At 36.6% G+C, this 19615-nt stretch overlaps 1 long non-coding RNA gene across 1 annotated transcript; it reads right to left on the reverse strand.

Annotated features, from left to right (window-relative positions):
* Positions 1–4055: 4055 nt before the first annotated feature.
* LOC127073394 (uncharacterized) lies at positions 4056–5904 on the reverse strand. The gene is made up of 2 exons (XR_007785733.1): positions 5216–5904; positions 4056–5023 (listed from the first exon to the last, which is right to left on the reverse strand). It is a non-coding gene; the product is annotated as an uncharacterized LOC127073394 (long non-coding RNA).
* Positions 5905–19615: the final 13711 nt, after the last annotated feature.

Consider the following 19615-nt stretch of genomic DNA (forward strand, 5'->3'; position numbering starts at 1 on the left):
AGGTTGTGTTTTGTAGAATAATATGGTTCTTTTCTTTGCTGTCATCAGTGAAAAGAAATTTCTTCAACACAAAGAAATGTCTTTATTCTTTGATCATAGTAAGGTTTGTCTCATGAAGAGGGAAGGAATATTTTTCATCGTAATAGCAAAGTACAGTTAAAACAAGAAAGTTAAAATAAAGCTTTGATAATTCAATTTGTCGGCCACTATTGTACATGTTAATAATTACTATTATTTTAAATGTAAATTATAGTTAAAACAAGAAAGTAAAAAAATATATATAGATAATTTTCTATTACTATTACTAAATATAATGTAATGAATTATGTTGACATATAATATATTAAATAGATTATATTTGTCACATCAATTAAAATTTATATATTACTTTTAAGATCGAATCTTAGAATAAATTTATACAATTATACTTCAATTTATATTCTAAAAATCATATGTTACAAAAATCATATTATTAAACATCTCAAAGTTAATTACAATTAAATATAATTATTATTTTTTATATAATTTAATCTTTTCATCTTACATATATTAAAAATAATAATAAGTACATAATTTTGTTAATAACTACATTATTCTTTTTTATAGAGGTTAATATTAAAAAATATATAATAATTACACTATTTTTTTAAATAACAAAATATCACAAAAAAGAAATGATCATTCACAAATAAAATAAAAACCGATGACTAACAAAAATAATTATATTAAATATTTAAAATTCTTACAAATTTAATAATTACAATAATTTTATAAGTTGATCAATTTTCATAATTAATTTAAACTTTATTTAAAAGTTAATAAAATATAATTATACTTAAACTTTTTTTCCAATATGTTAAAAAAATCTTATTATTATATATCTCAGAAGAGGTAATCACATGTAAACACAACTATCACTCTTTATATAATTCAATATTTTTACTTTACACCTAAAAATAATAATAACTACATTATTTTGTTAATAACTACAATATTTCTTTTTTTCAGAGTCTAATACCTAAAAATATAATAACTATAAATTAAAAAACATTTAGCACAAAATAAATCGATCATTCAAAAATAAAAATAAAAAATTGATGGTTAACAAAAAAAATGATATTAAATATATAAAATTCTTACAAACTTTAATAACTACTATAATTTTATTAATAAATTTTCATAACTAATTTAAATTTTATTTATAAATTAATAAAATAAAAAATCATAAAATAGAAATATTTTGATTTATAAATATTAAAAAAAAGTTTTTAACTTTTTAATAGCAAATCATCTTATTAACTTTTATAATTAATTTTGTTTAGTTTAAGTTTTAAAATTAAAAAAAAATTAATGTATAATTTAAAAACACGATTTGCACTGCCTCAATAACATGAAATATTCTTAGTACCTACAAATAACAAAATTAATACAAATTTAAAAAAAAGGCCACAAAATTCAAAACAATTAACATATTTTAGACCAACAAAAAATAATTGAATATTGTCAAAATAATTTTGTAATTTCTTTTTTTATTTAAATAAAAACTTAAAACTACGTCAATACCATTCTACCATATAAAATATATACAAAAAAAAATTAAAATATATAAATTAAATATCTCTATATTTTATGAAAACAATAAAATATTAACAATTACAATATTTAAATAAATATAAAATTGATTAAAAAATATTAAAACCTCTGCGCATCGTGTGGGTTACGATCTAGTGCATATGAATAGTAAGGAGGAGTAACATTTTTTTATAAGCAAGAAATTACATTAAAGCGAACATAAGGGATACTCAATCTAATAAAAAAATTGAACTAGTTCATAACAACTATCAGATTGGACATCCAATCATCTTTAGAAACATAAAATTGACCCAAACATCTAACACTAATCCAACCACATGCTAAAGTTTTCTCTACCAAAATAATCTCTCGACTCTCTTTCAATCCACCATTAAACAAAATGTCATTTTTAACTAATCAAGTAGCCCGAACGAGATAAGGATTCTACAATTTTTCTTTGTCCTCTTCGACATAATAGAGGAAAACAACAAGAGATGATCAAAAATAATAGGAGAAGAAATAAAGATTCACCCCTACTCAATCTAAAATAGATAATCAAACCTCAACAGCAACATGACAGATAATGAAAAGATGATGGTGAGTCTCATATGCACCAATACATAACGAATAAACCAGATTATACACGCCAAAAATGACTCCTCGCTTAGCAAGTTCATCCCTTGTTAGTAATTTGCGATGAAACAACCTCCACGCAAACCCTTGAATATTAGACGACACATTTGATTTCCAGTCATGCTTCAAAGAAGACAACAAACCCGTACTGAAAATCAAATTCTAATCTTTGCACGCACATAATCTCTCAAAGGTAGATTTTACCAAAAAGCCTGCTGTTGTGCTCCACCAGACACAAAGATTCTATTGATTCAGAATAGGCTGAATGTGATGCAGAATAGAGGGCAAATTATCGTACTCCACAGCTTCCGAAACAAACAGAATATCTCGAATGTTACAGAATGAACAATGCCCAAAATTATGAACCAAAAAACCAGCTTCCAAAATTCTCATTTTCGGTTCCTGAAGTGCCTGGTAAAGCATAGAAAACTAGTTGCATAATGATTCTTTACCAATCCAACAATCCCTCCAAAAATCAATATCCTGACCATTTTTGACCTTGCACAAAAGACTCATGTTAAACCAATTGTTTCCCGTCCCCACGCTCCCAACAAAATACATAAATCCCTCTACCATAACGAATAATTTGAATTAACAATAGAAAAAGAATTATCATGAATCTCATTGTTTATATCTCCATAATTGAAACTAAGAACTTTATTTTGTAACGAATCCTCTTCTACCAAAATCCTCCAACCTCATTTAAACATTTGAGCTCTATTAAATACATCACAATGCTTTACACCAAGCCCACCTTTCGATTTCAAAAAACAAATAGTAGACTGTGCCATCAATTGATCCTCCTAATATTTTCTTTACCATTCTATAGAAACGAGCGTTGAATGTTGATAAAATCTTGAATAACAACATTAGGAGCTTTGTAGAACGAGAATATGAAAAAAGGGATTGAGTTTAAAACTGAATTGAGAAAAGTTACTCTCCCGCCTAAAGTTATATTTTCCCCTTCCAAGAAGCCAATTTATTTCGAACCTTTTCTAGAACCAACGACCAAGAGGATTGTCTTCTTGGATTAAAACCAATTTGAATACAAAGAAAAATAAAGGGAGAGGAACTCACGGCACAAGACAAATAATCAGAGGCTGCTTGGAAAAAACCAGGTTCCACATTGACACCAATAATTCTACTCTTGTTGAAGTTGACTGATAAACCCGAACAAAGGTCAAACCACGAAGCAAAGCTTTTATAGTCCATATGTTCTCCAAAGAAGGTTGGACGGAAAGCATTGTGTCATCAGCAAACTGAAGAAGATCAATATGTAAATTATCGTCTAATGAGAAAGGATGACCGCAACCATAACAACATACATTCCGCAGTAAGCTTGCAAGACCTTCGGCTACAAGAATAAAGAGAAACGGGGAAAGAAGAACCCATTGACGAAGAAAACTTCTAGCTTGAAAGTCATTGGTTGGACTAGCATTGATCAAAACCAAGAAAGAAGCAATACAAACTCAAGCCTTAGTCCAATTTAACCATTTAGAGCCTAAATTCATTCTTTTCAAAATGTAAAAAAGATAATCCCAAGAAAAAAAATCAAAAGCCTTTTCAAAATCTACTTTAAAAATAAATAAACCTTTCTTTTTTCTCTTTATGAAATTGACCTGTTCATTTAAAACTAAAACACCATCATGTAAACCTCTATTAGGAACAAAATCGGATTGATTACCGAAAACAAATTTATCCACCACTCCTATAATCATACATGCTATCAATTTTGAAATGATCTTGTAAACCATATAATAAGACAAATCGGGCGATGGTCAGAAAGATTTTGCAAATTTTGACATTAAGAAATGAGAGAAATAAAAGTTTTCGAAATAGCCTTAGGAATATGAGCCTGTAAAAAGATTTCATAAATACAATCAAATAGGTCAAGTTTAATAATATCCCAACATGCTTTATAGAACTCCATTAAAAAAACATATGGACCATGACTTTTCCGCTTTCTGCATTCCAGATAACATTTGTTGTATCCTATATAGTGAAAGAATCTTCCAAACCATCTCTATCAACATCATAAAGTTCATTGAAAGAGACACCCTCAAGTAAAGGTCTTTTGGGAAACTTCTCTTGAAAACGGTCTTGAAAATGCTCAAGAAACTGTTGGTTAACTCCTTCAATATCATCAACAACAACTTCCCCATGCTTAAAGCCAACAATGTTGTTACGAAGGTACCTATATTTCATGAATGAATGAAAAAATTTGGAATTTTGGTATCCATCCTTTAACCAACGACATCTAGATTTCTGCTTGATCATGGATTCTCAAATGTGCAGCTTATCCCAAACCTGAGTATGAACCTCCATCTTATTAGAAAGAAAATATGTTGTTTCTACAACATCATCACCGTCAGCTACCAACTAGTCAGAACAGCTAATCTCCTTAAAAGCAAGATCAACTTGTAAATCCTAAAAACCAAATACCTTTGCATCCCACGACTTCAGTCTACTCTTAAGAACCTTGATATTTTCCTTAAAACAATACAATTTACGGCCATGAGTGATAGTAGAACTCCAAACTTCTTCAACCAACGGCAAAAAATCGGATGCTCAATCCAAGCCGAAAAAAATTTAACGACTTAGGACCCCAATTCATCAATCTAGATTTAATAGAAATAGGACAATGATCTGAAATGTTGCGATTATCAATAGATTCTCCCTTGATCCCCACGCATCAACTAGGCCTTCATAATCAGTCTAAATGACTCATTGAATACCTAACCAAATTGAAACAAGAGAGTTTGTTCCCAAATGCCGATAAATCCACCAAGTCCATGTCACCAATAAATTTAGCGAATCCCTGCATTTTAGAGTGATTAAATTGAGCTCTAAGGCCTTTCCTTTCAGAGATTCTCTTAATGGCATTAAAGTCTCCTCCAACACACCAATTGCCCAAAAAGAGAAGATTTTAAATTGATGAGTTCAACCCAGATTATCCTTTTACTTTGAAAAATAAAATAAGAATAAACATTCACAAAATAAATGATCATACCTTTCCAAACTACCTTGATTCCAATAAATCCCTCTCCCACAAAACTAAGTTAAGCCTCAAACAAAACAGGATTCCATAACAAAAGCATACCTCCTAATCTCCCAACAGCATTCTTCGCACTCCATATAACTTCAGTGTTTCCCCAAAACTGTTGAGCTAAGAAATTCTCCATTTTTGGCATCTTAGTCTCTTGCAACATACATAAATCTACTTTCCCAAAGCTAATGAAGTTCCAAATAACCCGCTTTTTTGAATAACTAATGCCCCTCATATATTAAAAGATAACAAACTCATGTTGAAACAGATTTGTTTATGTCCTTTTGAATTTGCACTTTGACATCCCTCGATTCCAAGCGCCTAATCTTCGCAATGATCGCCTCATCACCACCTCGTCTAATACCCAAATCAGAAGCTTTTTTCCAAATTTTTGATGCACCACCATCTTTCTCATATGACCAAAATCTCAAGTTACTATGATGAATATCTCCATCAGATGTTGACTCATAATATAAAATGGAGCCCCGGAGAATTTCCCCATTGAATTGTTGGATGATTCTGAAATTGACTGAGCAAAGAAAAATAGGATGGTTTGAATAGAGGTTCAGATCTTAAATTCTCAAGTAAAACCAAATTTGAGTAGCTTTTAAATCCTTCTTAGAATCGCTTATTTCCAAAAGTAGCTTACGTTTTCTTTTGGGTTGTGTTACAAACATTGGAGTAGAATGAGGCCCATCATTAACCACCTTCAACCCCGACCGAATTACCGTGGGTAATTGAATTGGGTCTTGTTAACTAGAAACATACTCCAAGCCCAATAGAGTTGGGCTAACATGAGTTAATGACCCAACAAAATCAGAAGTGTTGACTTGTTGAGCAGAAGCAGGCGCGGGAGACCCAACATCACAAAACTTACTTTTTCCATCTTGATTTGATTCGACCACTATATCTACAGACGCCACCTTTATACATTTGTTTAACCTAGCTAAAGTTTCACCTTTTTGGTTAACAATCAAAGCTTGTTGTGCCTCAATATCTTCCAACATATTCCCCCTTCCGAATATACCTATTGGGTCACAGGCTACATCACCTTCCTTTATCTGAGTCTCATCTCCTACCTCATGCCACAACTTTGCTTCATCATCTACTTCAATAATTGAATAGGATTCTGATTCCTCCAACTCGGTATCTGTAATAAGAGTCATAGGAGGACTTTGACTAACCTCAACAAGTCTTACAGTGATGTAGCGGTGTATTCGTCACCATCGAAGATATTGACTAAATCCGAGGTAAATCATACAAAGTCGAGTCGCCACCGCACTTCTATTTATCCAAAGGAATGGTTAGAAAGCGAACAAAAACCTATAAAGTTTTACAAACAAAACTAGTAAAAGAGGATCAGAGATCTGGGTAAGGGGGTTGGTTATGTCATGGGAAGGTGTTAGGCACCCACAACATCCTAAGTACTCCTAGGGAGCCCTTTTCACAACTTGTTGTATTGGTTATTGTTTATGAAATTATTTTGTGCAAACATGATTGAAGAGATGAGAGAAGAATATACAAGTTTATTTATATTTTTGTGTTTGGATGGATGAAACTCATTGCCTACGTACCATCTTAAAAAAGATAGGATCAAAACCTCGTAGTTCGGCTAAAAGATTTCTAAAAAGTGAGTGGATTGATTGGTCCAAAAGCCTTAAGGTCTTTTGTTATCAAAGGGAGAAAACTCGACCTGAAAAACCACAAGTCCACCATGTGAGAATAGCTTCGACATGCTAGTGAGGGGTTAACCCTATAATAAGCATGGAAGGCTTACAATTCGATCACTAAGGACAAATGTGAGTATTATATCTACCACAAAGATAACTCAAACCTAATAGCAAATGGTTATGAAAAGTTTGATTAAGAAGTGGACATTGGGACCACAAAAGAGATTTGAATGGGTTGAATTAACCAATTAGAAGTATGTGCAAAAATGGTCAAAGTTGACTTAAAGATTCAATTCAAAATGAGTATTATGAAAAGAAAGTTTGAAAATCAAAAGCCTAAGGCTTAGGTTTCTAGTTTTGAAAACAAGTCAAATGTTTGCACAATAGTTTTCTGGTTCTGGGTTAAGGATGAAAATATGGATCAAGGTTAAGCATGCAAAAGGTGAGGGTTAAGGGATAAAGCCACAAACAGGGTTGCTTTCTCAAGATCATAGAAATGATCCAAGTAAGTTCCTTTGGAATAGTCAAGCACAGGGCCAAAGCAAGATAATGCAAGTATCAGAGATAACAACAGCAAGAGGAAACAAGATGCCAATAGATGGTATTACACTCGACTCCAAGAAAATAGAATGCCAATCAATGGTCTTACATCCAACTCCTAACAACACAAAGGAAACAAATGCCACTAGCTGGACTTACATTGACTCCTCAAAAGGACAAGGTAACTGTCACAAAGTATGAGCAATGATCATGGTAATGACATACAAGTAATGCTCAAAAAATGAAAACAATGCACAAAGGCACACACAAAACATCAATGCACAGATGAACAAACAATCACACACTATGCACAGACAAGAGGCTTCACACAAGGGTGGGCTTTAGTCAAGGGGTCATATCAACCTCGACAAACAAGCAAGTTGTATAAGTGTAAACAGAAGCTCTTAACCACTAACATTGAGAGTTAGGGTGAATCAATAATAAATGGGAAATGAGGATTAGACCTCATGCTCTTAACCCTGGCCCGGGTGAGCTCAAGACAATGAAATTGTGGGGGTCCAGAATGAGGGACCCTATTCCACTTGACTGACTCTATACAAAGATATTGGGTGTTTATTCAAGAGCATCAGCACGTAGTGCGAGCATAATGAAAGACTCACTGAATAACAGGGGATTGATTGCAAATCCCTTCTATCTGTCAATTGCCTCTTCACTTAGGAGGACTTATCAAGTAACAATGCCTCATTTAGAGATCTTTAGCACAAATGTAAACAATCAAAAACATGGCCTCATAAGGAGGACTTCAGCCAAATGCCTGCCAAAAAGGTGGCAGGACAACCAGACTACATGGAGAAGGAGGCTAAACTACCTCAGTGGTGTATCAACCACAATCCAAGGCTTATGCAAAAGCAAAGCTAGCAAGCTACTAATGTACCTGTGCAAAAGGCTAATCAGTTAGTAACTCAGACAACTAATCAGAAAACAGAGAAACCAATCAACAGTGTTACACAAAGCAAGGCACAAGTGCAAGCACTCAAATTGTTTCACCATATCAAATGACCTACAAAACAACAAGAATTAGTGATCAAAGCAATTGGCATCTCAAGTAATGAGGCCAAACCAATCATTAGTGCTAAACACCTGAAACATAAACACAATTGGTAAGTACAAACCACTAGTACCAAGACTAGGGTCAAAGGCAAAGCAAATAGTCAAAACAGAAGTTGATATTCAACATGAAGCACATTTAATCAAACAAGAACATGTCCTAAAAAGGATCAAAGCCAAATCAAAAGGCAAAACCATCAATTAATCAAGATAAGGCAAAGGCAAGCAAAGGTGATCACAATTGGACGTCAAGAATAGAAAATCCACATTAAAACAGAAATGAGTCCAATGATCATGAAATTTTTTATGTGATATCAACATGTTAAACACAAGCATCATGCAAAAAATTGGAATCAGAAGAGATCAAATGACATGTAAATGAAAATGAACACAAGAAAGGTCAAGAATGTGACACCAAATGCTACATCATATGTTCATGTGTCCAAAACAGTGATGGAATGTGCTAAAAATGCCAAACAAAAGCTCAAACATCATGTAACGTGTTATGAATAAGCATGTCAAATTTCAAGACAATTGGATAATCAATGAGCATTTCACAAGTCAATTAGCACAATATGTCATTTTTGTATCATGTTCAAACAATTAAGCACATTTAAAATTCCAGCAATCCAAAATCAGGAAATGAACATCAACAAATAATAGACATTGAAACAAACACATGAAAAAAAATCTGAATCAATTTGGATTAGTATGCTATTTTTTAATGATTTTCCAAAGTTGAAGCAAAATATTGAAATAATATGAGAAATATGGAGGGAAATGGAAAATGTTGAATAAAAATTGAAAACATGCGGGAAGCAAGTATTGAACACAGGAGGCCAAGGTCAAATGAAGGCGCTGGAAATAAAATCCACAATTGTTACATCCAGGAATCGAACTGAGGATGTAAAGGTAAGAGCAAGCGCTGGAAAATAAAATCACAAATAACATTGCCAGGTTTCGAACCAGTGTGTGTGAGGTTCAAGGTGTGTTTCAAAGTAAAACGCAGCGCATCATTAATTGAGGTGGCGCCCAGTCATCAGGTCAAGGCACGCGTGGATAGGGTCAAAACAGCGAAGGCCAATGGTTTTGCCAGCAGGGATAAACTCTTGCAGTTATTACAGACGGCAGCTGGTGGTTGTTTCCACCGTCTTCTCCGGCCAGCCAGGCGGAGAAGACACAAATTTTTTTCCAGAAATCATCAATAGGCATATGGTTCGAACCGTCTCGATGAGTAGATCACAAATATCATGTTATCTAAGCCTAATTTCTCATGGATCAAGCAAATCGAACAAAAACATAATTGCAATCAAAACTTCAAATCAGCATATCTCACTCAATACTCATCCATTTCAAATTCTATTTATATCAGGATCATCAGCAGTGCAAGATCTATCAATTCATGGCAATAAAATGAAGAATAATGAGATTTGAATTCCAACCTTTTTGGAGAGCAGTGAGTTGATTTCTTTGATTCAAGCTTCCTCCAGCTCCAGATATTCTCCTCAACTTGTGTATTGAAGCTTTGTGCACGAATTGATGCTTGAATCCACCAAATTGAAGCTCAATTTTCAAGATCCATCTTCATGTTCAAGCTTTGTGTGGCTCGAAATCCAGCTCAAACGAACAATCCAGATGATGATTCTTGCTCAGAATCACACAGGGGTCATGAATATGCAAAGAGATTGAAGGTTTGTGTCAAGAAATTTGGATTTTCGAAGAGAGAAAATTTGGAAGGAATTTGGAAATTTTAAGATCTGAATTCTGTTCTCCTCAAATGAAATTAGGGTTTTGCTTTTATATGGTGTGTTAATGATGCTGAAACAATGATTAAGCCAAAGCTAAACATGATTGGTGAAATAGGAGGTGCAGTGCAAAAAATGCAAGTGAGCTTAGCATGTACATGCTACACGTGAACAGTGCCATGCTGGGCCTTGAAATCACTTAAAATCAGCCAATAATCAACATGGAATTGGTATTTTGCATGTATGATCAACAAAATTTAACTTCTTTATTTTCCCTCCAAAATGTTCATGCATGGACAAATGATCATGTGAGCTAATTTCATGCAATGCAATGTTTGATTTGGAAAATATTGGTCATAAGGAGCATGTTGCAAAAAGAGTGGACCAATTTGGAGTTTTTGATCAAAAGTTATGCCATGTTGAACTTCCATGCACACTTGGCAATCATTTGATCATAATTCTTCAACCATTCATCAGATGCTCATGATCTTGGACTTTTTTGGAAATGGGAGAGAAAGATCTTCAACTTTCATGTTCAATAAAGTTTCCTTTGAAGCTTCTTTGATGTTGGAAAGTTAAGTTGAATGTGGACTGAAAACTTGCCATTTTAGGAAACTTGAAATTATAGGTCCCTTTCCGTTTTGGGAAACTTTTGATATGACCTCAAAATATTCAATATGGATGTTTGAAATGTCAAATGGACCTTGTTTGAATATGAATGAAGTGTCTCAATCACCTCCCTAACCTCAAAGTCCTCAGTTGATTGTACAGTTGACTGTCTTGGTCCTCAGATGACCTGAAAATGCTTTGATGAATTTGAATCTCCACCACTTGGGAAAAATGCTCCAAAATGGAACCATAACTCATATAAGCTCATCAAAATGATCATATGTTCCACATATCAAGAAAATATCATCATCTCTTGCACAAAGGATGCTCAGGAAGTGCTTGACCTGTGTTTGCTTAAGCTGCAAGTAACAAAGATTAATGACATATTTTTGTACTTTTGGTTAGTAAATGAAATGATAAAAGCAATGATATACAATTCAAGTATGCCTGGTGATCAAAACCACTCAAAAGAGATCCCTACCCAAAGGGGAAAGGAAGCCAAGATGCTCAAAGATCCTTGAGGCTATGCAATGAAATGCTATGATGCCATGAGGGATCTTAGGGACAAAATTAGGGTCTTACAGATGCCCCTATTTAAGGTCATTCTAGCCGGAGAAGTGAAGGTTAAAATCTTCGTCTCGACGAGGTAGAATGGGCTTAAATAATAACAAAGAGACAAATTTTGGTCCCTAAGAGACCTCATGATGCAAATGTATGTATGCAAAACAAAACTCTATGTGGGGATATGTGTCCACAAAGAAGAAAAGACAATCCATAGGAGTAATATACTCACTAGGGACAGAGACTCTATTGGGGAACTCTCATGAATAAGTCATTCAATGAGGAAAGACTCAAATGGGGAGTAAAGACTGAAAATGCGTGAGCAGGTCACGACTCAAAACTGGGGATAAGAGTTTTCCAAAGGGAACAAATCCATTGGAAAAACCCAAACGGACTCAAGGATGCGTGTATTGGGGAATATGCCAATACAGCAGAACTATCCACAAAGGATACTTCGGATAAAAATCTGGAACCTGATGGGAACCATCCACTAAGGGACCATACCGGGGATATCCAAAAGGAATCTCCTGGGGAAAATAACAGGAAATTAGGTGTTACCGGTTTACTTGGTAACAAGCTCAAGAAGAAATGAATATCTAAGACCGGTATAAGGGTGAGAGATATCAAGACTTCAAAACATCTGAGAAAGACCTAAAAAGGTATATTTCAACTTAGGAAAATCTGACTCCACAGGGGACCAAGGTCATAATAGGGAGCAGAAAGGAAGGAACACCAGGGATACCGGTTTGTAGGCATATAATAGGTGACCAACCAACGTGAATTGGGGAATATTCCCAAAACACTCATCATCCGAAAGAAGGGCTTCAAAAGCAAACACGACTAGGATGGACATTCGACTCCACAAAGGGAAACACGAATCTTACTCGATTGGAGAAGGACAGAAGGCTTCAACCAAAGAGCGCATGAGATATATTATCTATTACCGTCAGAACGTAGATGATATACTCGAATGGAAGGAACACCAGGGATACCGGTTACTGGGCATATAATAGGTGACCGACCGAGGCGTGAATTGGTTTTTACTTCCAAAACACTCATCATCCTGGAAGAAAGCAAGACGCAAACTTGTTTATAGGATGGATATTCGATTCCGAAACAAAGGAATACGAATCTTACTCAGCTGGGGAAGGACAGAAGGCTCCGACCAGAAGAGTGCATGAGATATATTATCTATTACCGTCATAACGTAGATAATATACTCGCATGGAAGATTATCCACAACCGGTTTATTGGGTTAATAAAGGATAAATCGACCGAAAAGAAAGGCATCGGGATACCAAACTAGGTATATAATGATGACCAATCAAGGGGAGAAACAATCATTACCAACAAAAGGGTAAATGAAAGAAGACTCACGGGGGATACATTGTTAAAAACAATGATCAATGAGATCCATCACCGACAAACGGTAAATGATAGAGGATCCGATAACGACCTTACACTACGCCAAATAAGGGAAAAGAGGGCGCTTTTTTTGGCCTATAACAGCGCTTTAAAGCGCCCTCTAATCTGGCGCTGGCATAGGTAAAGACATCGCTTTTTTTCCTGGTGAAAGCGCTCTCTAAAGTGGCTCTTTAAGCCCTTTAAGGGCCACTTTAGAGGGCGCTTTTTAAAGAAAGCGCCCTCTAAAGTGAAAACTTTTAAGGGTTTAGAGGGCGCTTTTACTGGAAAGCGCCCTCTAAAGTGGAAACTTTTAAGGGTTTAGAGGGCGCTTTTACTGGAAAGCGCCCTCTAAAGTGGAAATTTAAAGGGTTTAGAGGGCGCTTATTTTGGAAAGCGCCCTCTAAAGTGGGTGGTTATTTAAAAAAAAATATTTAAAAAGCGCTATATTTTTTTATTTATTTTAGACAACCTGTATATTGAAGCAGTACACCTAAAACTGTATAATTTGAAGCCCTTTTTCACACATTGCATTCAACAAGCCTTATATACAACAATCCATACATATACAACAATCCACTGATATATAATCGTTTAACTTCTAAAGATTCTAAATATACAACCAATTCATAACTTAAAAAGAAATAAAACTAAGTAGCAAAAGCATCTCTGAGATGTATGTTTTTTTTGCTAGCCGCAGTCTTCTTAGGGTCCGCTTCCTGAATCGAAGTTCATTTCTAGCAGTCATTCCTCGCATGCCGGTTTGAATACAAACAGCTTTGGAATAGGTAGTTTTATAAGCACTTCTCGAAAGATACATGCGGATTTGTTTCTGGATTATCAAAGATGCGGCCTCCCTTCTCATGCATTCCTACCGACGTCTTGCAAGTTGTCCTATGTTAAGTTCATAGGATACGTAAAACTAAATGACTTAGAAAATGGATAATAAGATTATTCATACATAGTATCAAAAAGGATTCAAATAATTGATACCTTTAATAGCCCTTTGTAGTTCTATGGCAGAAAATCGCAATAACTTGTACTGTTTCTCACAAATATATGTGCGAGCTTTTTTCTGAATAACGATTGCGGATCTTCCTAGGACCTCGGCACGACATGCATCTAGTTCTGCCATTTGACCTGCTCTCAGGAAAACTTTTGTCTTTCCTGTCATACGGTGAACTGACTTTGTGTGTTTTGCTTTGGAAAGCAAATGTCGCGGTTAGCAAGAGTCGCCACCGACTTTTCTTTTATCCAATAAGGAAAGGTGGAAAAGAACAGGAAAGACCTTGACTAGATTTTGGGTTCGGGAGGTACATTATACAAAGGGAAGGTGTTAGCACCCTTTGTATCCATGGTTATCCATGGGCTCTTAATTGCTTGATCACTTATGTTATTTTTCTTGTCTGAAAAAGTGTTTGTGAATTGTTTAGAAAATGTTTTGAAAAGAGCATTTAACTTTGTAATGATTCTTGTATGAATGTATACAAAGTGGTTATCTCGTTTAGTTTTGAAAGTTGTTTAGAAAAATATAACTCGGTAATGATTCTAGTATGAATGTATACCAAGTGGTGATTTTCTAAAAGATGTTTTGAAAGGTGTGAGGTATAAAAAATGTTTTAGTTTGTGAGTCAGCAATTAAGAGTTATACCCACCCAAGGTCTTTATGGGTATTTCCTATCCTTATGAGGGTAAAACTGTCCTTACTATTGAGAAGTAAGTAGTCTTATCCCTTTGGATGTAAAGGGACGTCGTAGGGTCTTCGATCGGTCATTGAAGGCAACATTTGTAAGGATACCTTGGCATTCGAAGGGACCATCATCACTTAACCGTAGGCTACAACGAAGGGTCATCGAGGGACAAAAATCATATATTCGAAGGCAACATCCGAGGGACTATGATTTATTTTGTAGGGACATGATGATTTAATCGAAGGGTCTTTGCTAAGTGTATCCCCACATTCGCGGGACATGACCATAATACCGTAATATCGTAAGGCAACAAAGAGAGGTCCAGGATCACATATTCAAAGGCAATATTTTATAATTAATTAGGTAATTGGGATGAATCTCCATATTATGATCAATTAAGTAATTAGGATGAATTTCCACATTAAAATCAATTAAGTAATTAGGATGAATCTCCACAAGGGTATCCCACAAATAAAGTGGAACACCTGGCAAGCTACCTTTCCGAGAATATGTGAACCCTTACAAAATGCAGCAAACAGGTCAGAATACCGAATCAGGGTGCAATCGAGAGCTGCACCACAAAAGATACATAGCAGTAGGCAAAATAACACATGGTTAGGATAAAACAGATCAGAACAGGAAAAAAAACAGCGACTGTCACGTTCGCTCCTGCCTCGCCTCGCGAAGGCTTAGCGAATGCTCGCTACATGCTCGCTTAGCGATGTGCTAGCGAGCGGCTGCGGGTTCTGGTTTTAATAACAGTACAATTCCGGAAAGCTTCACACCCTATGGAATCCATCACAGAAATTACGTGGTTAAACGTTCAAGATATCGATACATACTTAAATTCACATGCAACATGTCATACGGTGAACTGGACCTTTTTGTGGTTTTAATCGCAATGTCGCGGTTAGCAAGAGTCGCCACCGACTTTTCTTTTATCCCATAAGGAAAGGTGGAAAAGAACAGGAAAGACCTTAATTTAGATTCTTAGGTTCGGGAGGTACGTTATACAAAGGGAAGGTATTAGCACCCTTTGTATCCATGGTTATCCATGGGCTCTTAATTGCTCAATCATTTATGTTTTGCTAGTTTGAAAAAGGTGGTTGAGAAATGTGTAGGAAATGTCTTGAAAAGGAGAATTTAACTTTGTAATGATTCTTGCATGAATGTATACAAAGTGGTTATCCCATTAAGATTTGAAAGTTATTTTAGAAAAATATAACTTAGCAATGATCCTGGTACGGATGTATGCTAAGTGGTGATTTTCCAAAAAAAGGATGTTTGAAATGTGTAAGGTGGGAAAAATATTTTAGGGTATGAATGAGCAATTAAGGGTTATACCTGTCCGAGGTCTTTACTGTATTTCCTATCCTTGTGAGGGTAAAACTGTCCTTACTATTGAGAAGTAAGTAGTTTTATCCTTGGGATGTAAAAGGGTCATCGTAGGGTCATCGATTGGTCATTGAAGGCAACAGTTATGAGGATACCTTAGCATTCGAAGGGACTATCATCATTTAACCGTAGGCTACACCGAAGGGTCATCGAGGGACAAAGGCAACATTCGAGGGGCTATGATGATTTAACCGAGGGGTCTTTGCTAAGTGTATCCCCACATTCGCGGGACATGACCGTATTACGTAATCGGGGGGTAACAAAGAGAGGTCTGATATTATTTATTTAAAGTCCATATTTTAACAATTAATTAAATAGCCGTAATCAGCTAGGTAATTAGGTCCACATTAAATTGATGAAATCAATACATTAAAAATCAAGCTTGGTGATGCAAGATGAATTTCCACATTAAAATTAGGTCATCCAAAAACCATCTCCTCAAAAGTGTCCACACCTAAAGCGGCATGCCTAGCCGGCTGTTTCTTTGGAAGTATGCTAGCCTTTACACCATGCAACATACGGGTTAGAGCATTGAGATAAAATATGATTTGACAATTGCACCATAAAATACACATAACAGTCATGAGTTCAGGCCAAATGATGCAGAATCATGATTAGATAAATATAAGATAGAACAGCAAAGAGACAAAGCAGCCACTGTCCCGTTCGCCTCTGCTTCGCCTAGCGAAGGCCCAGCGAATGCTCGCTGTAGGCTCGCTTAGCGACGTGCTAGCGAGCGGCCACGGGTTTGGAGTTTGACAGCAGCATGACTTCCGAAAACTTGTATTTTCATGGCATTGGATTACAGGCATAGCATAGACAATTATACAGGATGTTCATACTTAGATTCACATGTGAAATCAAATTATATATCAAAACTTTAATCGTAATGCATCATGTATGTAAAGAATATCGATTGGAAACGTAAAACATTGGTGATACGCAAACCTGTGTGCAATTGCGATATTGAAAGGGACTGATCGTTTGGATGCCGTATTGAGTTGGGCGGCGGTAGCTTCGGTGCGGATGGGCTGCCTTCAGGTTAGCAGGGTTTCTGCACCAGGGTTTCCGTCCTTCTCTGTCCGTCTTGGTTTCTCCGTTTTTTTTCTTTTCGTGATTGAAGAGCTGGTATTTATAGTGGTAGTGGTGACCTAATGGGCTCAGAATGAGGTCCAAAACTTTTTGATATTCGCAAGCTTCGCTAGGCGAAGGAATTGCTCGCCTAGCGAGCAAGCCATTCTGGGCTTTTTCTGGATCTGATGCTTCGCTGGGCGAGTGTCCTGATGAAGTGTTCGCTAGGCGAAGGAATTGCTCGCCTAGCGAGCAAGCTAGTTTGGGCCACTTTTGGATTGGGCCTGTTGTGAGCCGGGCTTTTGTTCATTTGATGTCAATGCCTTGCAGAACAAGTCGGAGGGTCTTGAGGAATGCTTTGTAATATCAACGGGCAAATTTTGGGGTATGACACAACACTTAAAATATTTTTATAAATTCAATCATAATGCCACATGCAAATTAAAAACATACAGCGGTAATAGTAATGCAAACATGTTTGCAATTGAATTGCAACCTTGAATTGGCAAGTCAATCTTAGGGTTGGCGCCGGATTGAGTTGGGCGGAGGTAACCTTGGTGCAGATGAGTTTCCTTCAGGGTTTCCTTTAGGGTTGCTCTGAATTCTCTGGGTTAGCCTCCAGGGTTTGCGGTGTTGCTTCTGTTAGGGTGTCCTTGCTAAGGTTTCTGTCCGTCTGCCTCTGTCCCCTTTTCTGAATGAAGCTCCGCTATTTATAATGCTTTTTCGTGACCTAATGGGCTCAGAATGAAGCCCAGAATTTTCTGGTATTCGCAAGCTTCGCTAGGCGAGTGGCATAGCGAAGAGTTCGCTAGGCGAAGGAGTTGCTCGCCTAGCGAGCATGCCAGTTTGGGCCATTTTCTGGATTTGGCCACCTGTGAGCTGGGTCTTTGTTCCTTTAAGGTCAATGTCTTGAACAATGAGTTGGAGTGCCTTGAAAAATGCCTTGTAATATTAACGGGAAAATTTTGGGGTATGACAGCTGCCCCTGTTCAATATTCTTGAACCGAGAGAGTTAGAATGGTGTGTATGCCATTCGTGGTCTGGAGGTGGAAGATTATTGAACACTAGAATGCCCCGAAAATTTGCACTTGTTAATCAAAGGTTAGTCTTGATGGAGATGGGCTTAAAGACGCCATCCAGGAAGTTTAAATGATGAAAGATCAGAATGGATCATACGCTGCTGGGGATAAAGGATCAGAATGGACCATACACTAGATCGTATCTGAATTGCAGAATGAACCGTCTATTAGGCTGCCTCTGGAGAGGTAAAGATCAGAATGGATCATACGCTAGATCGTATCTGAGTAGCAGAATGAGTTATCCATTAGGCGGGTGACTTCGCTGGGGATGAAAGATCAGAATGGATCGTACGCTAGATCGTATCTGAGTTGAAGATCCAAATGGGTCGTACGTTAGACCGTATTGGAGTTGTAGAATGAGCCATACGTTAGGCTGTATCTGAAGAAAGTAGTCGTACGCTAGACTACACCTCGGAATGTACCGTACGCTAGGTAGTATCTGAGGAATGAAGATCCAAATGGGTCGTACGCTAGACCGTATTGGAGTTGCAGAATGAGTCGTACGTTAGGCTGTATCTGAAGAAGAAAGTAGTTGTACGCTAGACTACACCCCTGAATGTACCGTACGCTAGGCAGTATCTGAGGATTTGAAGGTCCAAATGGGTCGTACGCTAGACCGTATTAGAGTTGCAGAATGAGCCGTACGTTAGGCTGTATCTGAAGAAGAAAGTAGTCGTACGCTAGACTACACCCCTGAATGTACCGTACGCTAGGCAGTATCTGAGGATTTGAAGGTCCAAATGGGTCGTACGCTAGACCGTATTGGAGTTGTTGAAGGTCAGAATGGATCGTACGTTAGATCGTATCTGAGTTGCAGAATGAGCCGTACGTTAGGCTGTATCTGAAGAAGAAAGTAGTCGTACGCTAGACTACACCCCGGAATGTACCGTATGCTAAGCAGTATCTGAGGATTTGAAGATCCAAATGGGTCGTACGCTAGACCGTATTGGAGGACATCAGAGTGCTGGTCCGAATGGATGTTTATATGGAGTACATCTGAAAGATGTATCTCAATCTTGAATGTGATTGATAAAGGTGTCTGCCTGAATGGACCTTTTATTTTGACTATATCAGGAGGATAATTAACCTGAAAAGAAAAGTTAGCTTCATGCCATGTCATGATGCATGAGATGTTTTATGCTTTTGAAATTAATTGCGAACATTGCATGCATGCGTATGCTGTGAAATGATGTAATGCATGAGTTATGCGTCTGAAAAGTTTTTCCTGGCGACTCCTTGGGGACAATAAATCCTCATCTTCTGGTTGGAGATACTTGTATTGACGACCCTTCCTCAGCTGGGGTATTTGATTTCTGTCTGATGGTAGAAATATTCAACAGAAGCCTGGCTGGAGGATGGAAGAGATGATCAGTCTGTCTAGTAATGCCAATTTCTTCTGGGGAATAACTGGCTTTGCTGGGGAATAGAATTAGCAACGGATTCATTGGAAAGCATGGTTAGACCTTCTCCTCGATCCTGAAGTCTCGTAGTAATCGCTATTTCTATTTTATGCATGTATTTTTGGTAAACATCG

Source organism: Lathyrus oleraceus, chromosome 4, assembly GCF_024323335.1.
Source record: "Lathyrus oleraceus cultivar Zhongwan6 chromosome 4, CAAS_Psat_ZW6_1.0, whole genome shotgun sequence".
In the NCBI taxonomy this organism is placed as follows: domain Eukaryota; kingdom Viridiplantae; phylum Streptophyta; class Magnoliopsida; order Fabales; family Fabaceae; genus Lathyrus; species Lathyrus oleraceus.